This window comes from Canis aureus, chromosome 9 (genome assembly GCF_053574225.1).
Source record: "Canis aureus isolate CA01 chromosome 9, VMU_Caureus_v.1.0, whole genome shotgun sequence".
Lineage (NCBI taxonomy): Eukaryota > Metazoa > Chordata > Mammalia > Carnivora > Canidae > Canis > Canis aureus.
This window is the reverse complement of record NC_135619.1, coordinates 16,083,539-16,093,200: the sequence shown is the minus strand read 5'-3', so window position 1 is coordinate 16,093,200 and position 9,662 is coordinate 16,083,539.

Below are 9,662 nucleotides of genomic sequence, written 5' to 3'. Positions count from 1 at the left end.
ATGGGGCATGCATGTTTAGAGAGAGCCCAAAGGTGAAGCTGCTCTCCTGTTGATTTGCGCGGGCATTTGAAATGCTTGTCCTTGTGATCTTGTTTATTTCAGATTGACCAGTTCTTTTGAACAGCCAGATAATGTGATAAAAAGACAGACTTGAAGAGATAACATATGGGCCATTTCAGAAGGCTGAGAGATTTTATTGAAGCTGGGGTGTTAAGAAAATGCTTAATAGGGATCCCTGGGTGGCGCAGCGGTTTGGCGCCTGCCTTTGGCCCAGGGCGCGATCCTGGAGACCCGGGATCGAATCCCACGTCGGGCTCCCGGTGCATGGAGCCTGCTTCTCCCTCTGCCTGTGTCTCTGCCTCTCTCTCTCTCTCTCTCTGTATGACTATCATAAATATATAAAAATTAAAAAAAAAGAAATGCTTAATAACCACTGTGTTCATTCTGAATAAACACAATCCCACTGACAGATTATGGAAGAAGCCTTGTTATCTAATAAAATCAAGACAGATAGCTTAGTTAAAAAGTTGGATGGAGGGATCCTTGGGTGGTGCAGCGGTTTAGCGCCTGTCTTTGGCCCAGGGCGTGATCCTGGAGACCCAGGATCGAATCCCACATCCGGCTCCCGGTGCATGGAGCCTGCTTCCAGTGCATGGAGCCTGCTTCTCCCTCTGCCTGTGTCTTTGCCTCTCTCTCTCTCTGTGACTATCATAAATAAATGAAAATTATAAAAGTTGGATGGAGCATGGAACTTATTTTACCAAAAAACCATAGAAAACCTAATGCATGTATATAACTATAACATTTCATCTTAAACTAAGAAATCTAAATGTTTTTACATTTTGATATAGACTATAGGCTAACAAAGATTTTTTTTTCATTTAGTGAAAGTCTACCAATTTTTAAAATTTAGTACAAGTCTACCAATTACAGCAAGTGATTATAAATCATTTTTTTCTTGCACAAATACCATCCAAATGTATCCTCTCCATTTGTCCAAATTTTAGTTCATTTAAAGAGAAGTGCAAATTTAAAGAAGTTTCTTTTTTTTTTTTTTTTTAAACTTTATTTTTTTATTATTTATGATAGTCACAGAGAGAGAGAGAGAGAGAGGCAGAGACATAGGTAGAGGAAGAAGCAGGCTCCATGCACCGGGAGCCCGACGTGGGATTCGATCCCGGGTCTCCAGGATCGGGCCCTGGGCCAAAGGCAGGCGCTAAACCCGCTGCGCCACCCAGGGATCCCAAAGAAGTTTCTGATACAATCTGAAAGCAGAACCCATCTAGGATTTTATTTTTTCTCCATGATACTTTTTAGTCCTTAATATCAGAATTTTACCGTGACTCTCCTTTGTGAAATCACCTTCATTTTGTAGAAACAACCATTTGCTTTCTTTTCATCCTCATATTTGAATATTTACATAAAATTAAATAAAATACATTGTTTCTGTAAGAAGCATAATGAGTTTGATCAAACTACTGACTCTCAGAAAGCAAGAAATTGTCCTTACAGCCTCACCCATAGCCCAGCAGTGGTAAGAATGCAGCATACCCTGGGGACCAGCCATCAGGAATGTGGCGTATCAGTAGTCCAGCTGGTTAGGTGGAGGTCAGATAAGAAAACTTTTCTTTTATAGGCCTTAGGAGTCATCTTGTCCAAACTTACCTCACTCCAGAGTTAATACAATTGGACTCCAGTGAGGTAAAGTGACCTATAGCATGTCACAGAACAAGAGAGCTATTACAAAAGTCTCTATTTCCTGATCCGTAGTCCAATACTGTTCTGTTTGTGTGTGTGTGTTGATTCATTTTAAATATTATGCTCCCCCCCAAAAAAAAATATTCTGCTCCCGCCATCCGCCATCCCATTTTATTGAGATATAATTGACATGTAGCATTGTGTTAGTTTGTGGTACACAAAATAATGATATACATATATACGCTGAAATGATAGCCACAATACACTTAGTTAACATTTATCACTTCACATTGTTATGTTTTTCTTGTGATGAGAACTTTTAAGATCTATCCACTTAGAACTTTCAAATATGCAATATAGAATTGTTAATTATAGTCGGCATGCTGTACATTATATCCTCAGAATTTATATATCTTCAAACTGAAAGTTTGTGCCTTTTGATCACCTTCAGCTGTCTCCCCTTCCTTGACCGCCCCCACCCCCCCAACTTCTGCCCTAATCTCTGGTAATCACTAATCAATCTATGTTCTGTATTTCTATGAACTCAGTGTTTTAAAGATTTAAAATTTTTTTATTTTTAATTTCTTGAGGAGCCTCCATACTGTTTTCCACTGTGGCTGCACCCATTTACTTTCCCCTCTACAGGGCACAAGAGTTCTATTTTCTTCACATCCTCACCTCATCCTCATCCTTGTCTCGTTGTGATGTGATTTCGCATTTCCCTGACGGTGATTGATGTTGGGCACATTTTCATGTATGTGTTGGCCATTTGTATGTCTTCTCCGGAATAATGTCCATTCAGGTCCTCTGCTCATTTTAATTGGATTATTATTTTTGCTGCTGAGTTCTGTGAGTTCTTTATATATTTTGGATGTTAAGCCTTTATCAGATATGTGATTTGCAAACATTTTCTCCCATTCAATGGGCTGCCTTTTCATTTTGTTGACAGTTTCCTTAACTTCCTTAATGTCCTGATGGTTAACATTCATTTTCAATTATTTTTATTTTCTAATACATGTTTATAGGGTTATATACTTCCCTGTAAATAATGCTTTAGTTGAATCCTATACATTTTGATATAAAGTATTTTTGTTATTGATCAGTTATTTTTTAGTTTCCATCATGATGCCTTCTTTATGAGTTTTTCTTAATTTCCAAACATATGGTGATTTTCTAGTTAGTTTTTTATTTCTTGCCTGATTTCGTTATGGTGAGAGAACATATTGAATATGAACATTTCAATCCTTAGACATTGGTTGAGGCTTGCTAGAGCCCAGCATATGGCCAGCTTTGTAAGTGTTCTATGTGAACTTGAGAGGTTCGGTATTTCAATTGTTGAGTGCTTTGGTCTATATATGCACATTAGGTCATATTTATAGATCATGTTCAACTTACTGATACAGTGTTTATCTTTTCTTCATTCTTCTATCAATTTATAAGAGAGGTATGTTTAAGTCTTCCAACATAACTGTAGATAGGGGTTTGTAGTTTTGAAATTTTTGACTTTATAAAAGTTTAGACAGTGTTATGTAGGAATATAAATGTCAATTTTTAAAAATTTCCAGTGAATCAAAAATTATTATCAAGAAACTTTTTCCTCCAGTAAAGTTTATTATTATTATTGTTGTTGTTTTGCTATTTGTCTTAAGATCTCTGTTTCACAAATCCTTTAAAAGAAAAAATAGGTGCTCTGGCTTTCTAGAACAATTTCCTCCTCCAAATCCTCTTGCACACCAAGGGGGGGGGGGGAAGCCCATAATAAAATGCTTAAAAATCGAAGCTTTGGAACCAAGGAGACCTTGGTGTTATCCTGATTGCACCAAGTAATAGTTATGAGACTTTGAATGAGCCACCTAACTTCTCTGAATTCAGCTTCTCAATCTGTGAGGTAGAGATAACAATAGCACCTACTATTACTGGGCCAGAAGGTTGCAACATAGAATGCCTGTAAGTATTGACCAGAATGCCTGGCGTGTGTAGATGGTATCTGTGATTATCTTCTTGTGATGATTTGATTTTTTCTTTGCAGTAGTTCTCATGGTTTCTGGTTGCTCACATTAGGCAATGTTCAAAGCACCCAGCCAGGACTGTGTCATGTGTCCAGATAACTGGTGGCTGCTTTGTAGTACCAATCTGGATTCTCATTACTAGTCCTGCTTCCATTAAGAAGTCTTCCCAATTGCATCCATACCAGGCATCAGTGTTGCCATAAACCTTCTCACTGTCAGCTGATAGTAAAGTTCATTTGGGGAAGCTCTTGATTTGTTCTTTGAATTGGTCACTTCAGAGGCCTTTTGACTTTTTCTTCAAGCTGTGACCATGTTTAGTGTTGAAGAGCAGTTCAGGTGATGCTCTGAGATAAGTGGTTTCATAGAAGACACTACTTTGCTACAAACAGGATATAGAATTTCCTATATCCCCTTCCAAAATGGGATATTGTCTGTGCAGCCAGAATTGATTCTGTTTTTGACTGTGAGACTGTGAAGTACCTCAACTTCCCTCCGGGATTCTTTCTGTCTTTGGTTACGTGAAGTTAGCTGGAATCCTCACTTGTCTGCTGTTTGCCAAAGGTTTAAAGGACCTGTCCTCATGCTTCCCTACAACATTGAAGCTTCTAGCTTTTCCTTCATTTAACCTGTCATGCTTTCCCATCCTTGTGCTGGAATGTGCAAGGAGCAATGCAGGTCATAAGACGGTCTTTAGGAAAAATCTAGGGAACTTTCTTCAGAGATGAACAGCCAATTCATCAGTTAAGAATTGAATTCAGTAGCCAAATAAGCTCTCCCTACCCAGTGACGTGGCTTAAACAAGATAGGTTATTCAGTTTCATGTAAAAGATGTTCAGATAATCTGTGGCTCAGGAAGTCCCGGTTGTCCATGGCTGGCATGGTATGGTCCTCATAGAGCTAAGTTCTCCTTTAACCTAGCCCATGCCTTCCATCTTTTTTTTTTTTTTTTTTATGCCTTCCATCTTTAAGGTCACTTCATGGTCCTATGGCTACTGGAGCTCCAGTTATTATGGTGAGCTACAGTCTAGAATGAGGAAGAAAGATGGAACCAGAAAGGTGCCACTAGAGGATCAGCTTGCTTGGAAGTTCCCATCCTTGCTCAGATCTCACTAGCTAGAATTTTATCATATGGCTGTATCTAGCTGCAAGGGAGGAAATACAATATTTTATTCTGGGTAGCACTGTGTCTACCTAAAGTTTTGAGCTCTGTTACCAAAGAGAAAAAGGTGAATTGATATTGAGTAGTCAACTGACAGTGTGACAATGGTATTTGGTGATAGTGGCTTAACCAGGAACCATAATTCCATAGGACTCAACCCCCAGTCTCATGCAGGTTTGGGAGAAGACTCATTCCTTCTGTATGAAATAAAGCCTTCAGTTATATGCTTCATTACTTTCTCTTTCTTGGAATGTGGTATCTTTTTTAAAAATAAAGGCTATCACAGAAGAGCTACTGTGAATTATCAGAGAGGTCATGCCAAACGAAGTCAATTAATTTCCCTGGGGAGAAATGTCAGTGAGAATACAGTAAGTCCTTGCTACACACATGGCACCTGATGTGTGTGATCTTGATATGTGCAGTGTCTTCTGTGGCTGGCGTGTGTGTTCCAGAGCCTAGGCTGTGGGGTGGATCCATGTGGTGCACAAAAGAAGAAGGTGACAGAGTAGATTCCACAAGGGTAAGACTTGGCCTCAAGTCCACTTGTTCAGTACCTATTTGAAATGAATAGTGAAAGTTTTACAGTTTTTCGAAGGAAGAGTATAGCAATCAGTGTCAAATATCAGGCTGTTCCTTGGAATGAAGCCTTTCCTTTTGCATTTCCTTCACCATCAATTTTCTGAAAAGGGTAGCCATTATTTGCTGTCATTGTTTGCCGAAACCATTTGGCACCTGAGTCCTTACCTAACTTTGTGGGATTCGGTAACGCTGATTTTGCTGGCCTTCTTGAAATCATTTTCTTCCCTGATTACTGTGACTCACTTCCGTTTACCTTCTGGGCCTCTTACTTTTCCAGTTTCCGTCAAGAGGCCATATTCCTCTGATCATTCCTTTGACACCCCCAGCCTCCATTCTCAGCCCTTTGCTCATCATCCTCTATCTGTTTTCCTCTGCAGTGGCCCCTGGACCAATGGCTGCTCCTACTGTCTAACTGCTGATAATGCTCTATTTTTAAACCAATTTCTCTCCAGGGATCTAGAACTATTTTCCAATGGCTCAATGGACATTTCTACCAGAATTTTCCATAAATACTTGAAACTTACTATATCTGAAATGGAGTTCTTGACCTCCCCCTACTTGTTCATTCTCTTAAACCTTTCCTTTCTCCTGTATTCTCTGTCTTGGTAAATGCCAGCCATCTAGACAAGCCAGGAACCTGGAAGTCATCCCTCACTCCTTTCTTTCCATCGCTTCTCTCCACATCTAACCTATCACTAAAATCTCTTCCTTGAGATCTTCACATCCACCCCTTTCATTCCAGCCCTGTCTCTGCCCTTGCCCAGGCCCTCATCCTTTATCACATGGGATATTACTACAACCACCTCCTAACTGCCTCTATTTAATCTGGGCTGTCCTTCAGACTGCCATCAGAGTGACCTTTCCAGTACAAAAACTCTATTATGTTACTTCTCTGAATAAAATCCTTTAAACTTCCCGTTGCCTATGGGATGCCATTCAAACTCCTCAGCATAGCATTCAGGGTAGCTCTCTAGCTTGGGCTGCCACTTGTCTACATGGCTCTTTTGTCGGAACAAAAAATGTTGCCCCCTCATCCCCTCGAGGCATATGCAGCCCAGCAGACACAGAAGGAGGGCTTGGGGAGTGGAACTTGTCTTTATGTGAGAACAAGGTGCCCCTCCCTTTGGGAGGATGCAGCCCTGCATGAGGGCACAGGGCTTGGCTTGGCAAATCTTGGGCTAAACCCTTTTATGAACTTATCAGCTGACTCATTTTGTCCCTAGATATGGCCGTACTCCAGCAGAGTGAATTCTTTGCAAGCTTTGTCTTGCCTCCATAATATTGGTGATGACTCCCAGGAATCTCCCCTTCCTCCCGTGATCCAGTCCTACTTGTCTTTCAAGGCTTGCTTTAAGCATCCTCTCCTCCAGGGAGGTTTCTCTGCCCTGCTAACCTGAATTACCTGCCATTACTCAGGGCGACCCTAGTCCACGGTCCGTGTACCCGCACATCACTGTGTCATACTGCTGGAGTGATTAACTTCTACATTTGTCTCCGTCTGTACTTTGTGAACAACTTAAGGGCAGAGGGTAATATTTTATTCATCTTTATATTCCTGGCTTGGTTTTGATCGATTCTAACTAAATTAATTGTAGGGCAACTGCCAGAAATGAAGCAAAACACGAGATTCTAAGCTTAGGCAGAACTACAGGGCTTCTGTTTATTGTAAACAATTAAGAAAATAATAGTACTATTTCACAAAGCGAAACCATTGCCAAACACTCCAGAAATGAATTGTCATTTATTTATGAGCGAAGGCATAAATAAGAAGAAGGTAAATACTGACAGTAGGCAAGGAAAGCATTGGTCTTTCGAGAAGCATATTAAGGGCCTTCGGGCAACGTTAGCGCTGGCCAGGCGGGGAGGCAGCTCTCATGGGAATAGGGCAGGTGGCTGAGAACAAACTTGAATCAAGCCTAAGAGCAGAAATGGGAGCTTCTGTTTAAAACCCACTTTTGCAATTGACTGGATGTTTGACCTCTGGGCATCATTAACCTCTGTGTCTTAGTTTCCACATCTGTAAAGTGGAGATAGTAGTGCTTTCCTTACTTCAAAGAGTTATAGATTAATCAATGTCGGGGAAAATGTCTCTAACTTGGGCGACTGTATGTAAATATCCAGAGCAGCATGTAAGGAAGTAAGGTGTAAATACTGAAGAAAAAAAATCTGAGCTTCCTTTTGATGTATTTCAAATGTTAAAAATGAAAAAAATTGCTAATGTCCTCATCCTAAAGAATGCTGTTAAGGAAAGGCAGTTAGATGTCCGTTTTGGGAAAAGATCCTTTTAATGGTTAGAAGTCTTTTATTCTTCCGGGTGACTCCAAAGCCGAGGTGTCTGCTGAGGTTTGTGGATTTGTGCTTGGGACCAAGTCCTCCTGTGTGACTTGATGGGAACCCACAGAAGCTGCTCAGGCCAGGAGCACTGGGCCAGTGTCCAGGGCCAGCGTTTGCCCTGGAGCAGGTTGTGAATTAGGGCTTGTATGAGCTTCCTTATCTCTTCCTCTTCCCTCCCCATTGCCCAGCCCCTCGGCCAGAGGGGCGGCCCTTACCTGTGATCCAAAAATTACAATGTTAAGAATTTATGGTCAGATCCTCCCCGGTTTTCTAAAAAAGGGTAGACTTCCCCAAAGGGCCTTCCATTTATTGGCTGGCTTGAGGCCCTCATCAGGCGAAGTGGGGTGATGGGGGGGAGGAGGGAGGTGGTAGGCAAGGAAGGTCAAATTGCCAGAGGAGCTCCTGTGGTGCAGGGCGGAGGGGAGCAGGTGTGGGGCCAGGAGGCCCAAGCACCAGAGTTTGGGGCCTTTGTGTTGGGAGAGGAAGGGCGAGGAGAGATTTGGGCTGCTAGGGAAGATGGTGTCCTATTATGGGAGAAAGGTTTTGAGGGGGATGTTTAGAACCTTTATGGGGCCATGGACTGGGAGTTGAATCTTAGAAGTTGAATTCCACTTCCTGTCCTTTGAATGAATTTATATATTAAGACCGGTCTCAAGGCAGAGCGACTTAACAATAGTCCGGGTACATTCAGGGAACTGGAAGATTGTGAAATGCGAGCAGCATAAAGAGCAGCTGGTATCACAGGTGAAATAGTCCATTGAGCCTTGAGCTGCTCTGCTGGTTGCCTGGATGGTGGGGTTCAGGGCTGGTCAGATGGGGTCCAGTTCAACGACGCCCACCATGTGGCTTATTCCATTTCATGGTGCTTGCTGCTGGGCACCAGCCCTACCTCTTCTTAGATATATTTTGATGTCAGGGGAGGAGAATCTGATCTCGGGCAGGCCATACATACCCAGGGGTGTCCTCCAGAGTGAGACATGCCTGGGGGACTGGAAATGCTCGGGTCAGTATCTCCCTATTGGTCATTTCGAATTACATCATTTCGCGTGCCTGGCTTGCCACGAGGAACGGAGACCAAGGAGAAAGTTCTCTCGCACAGAGATAATGGCAGGCCCCACCGTATCATGGATTTGTACGTAACCCTGTATTCTGTTCAAACTTTTATCTCGAGAGGGCCCTTCCTCTGTTGCTTTGCAAACCATTTGTTCTTCCTTTGAATTGCGAGATGAACGCGCTATCCGTGTTACCCGAGAAGTCGGCCTATGACCTTACGTGATATGAAACAGCAAAGTAAAGTAGTTGGAGACGCTTTTTGTGCTGTTACTGTGTTTGGAAATGTTGACCTGCTGTTAGAGCCCCAGCAAAGTGCTTTAGATCAGACTCACACTTCCTGGGCAGCCGGTGCCCGGTTTGTGTACAGACCTGGGCAAGGTGTGGGAGCTCTTTCCGAGTTCTGTACCCACCGGCTCGCCTCTTCCCCCCGAGGGGGGAGCTGCAGAACAGGCCCGAGCTGGGTGCACACGTGTGGCCGTTGTTTAAAAGAGAGGGCACGCCGTTGTGCTGCGGCTGCTTCCTTGGCTCTCAGAGAGGAACTCCTTTTTCTTTATTAGTATTGCCCGAAATGGAATAGTAGAATAAACCTTGTGTCTGTTTTTATCTCCTGAATAAGATCTCTGCAGAGACAGTTCTTTGAGGGAGTCCGGAATAATTAATCCTCTCCCCCCCTCCATCTTTCTCAATGCATTTAATTTAAACTTTCTTAATGAAAACTCATCTCTCATAAATGCCGGGTTGGCCCATTTTGTGTGTGCCTGGTCTGTCCTGCTTTGAGTGATGTGTAAATAAGAGGCAATCTGGTGATGAGTTTTGCTTGTGTGGTGTGG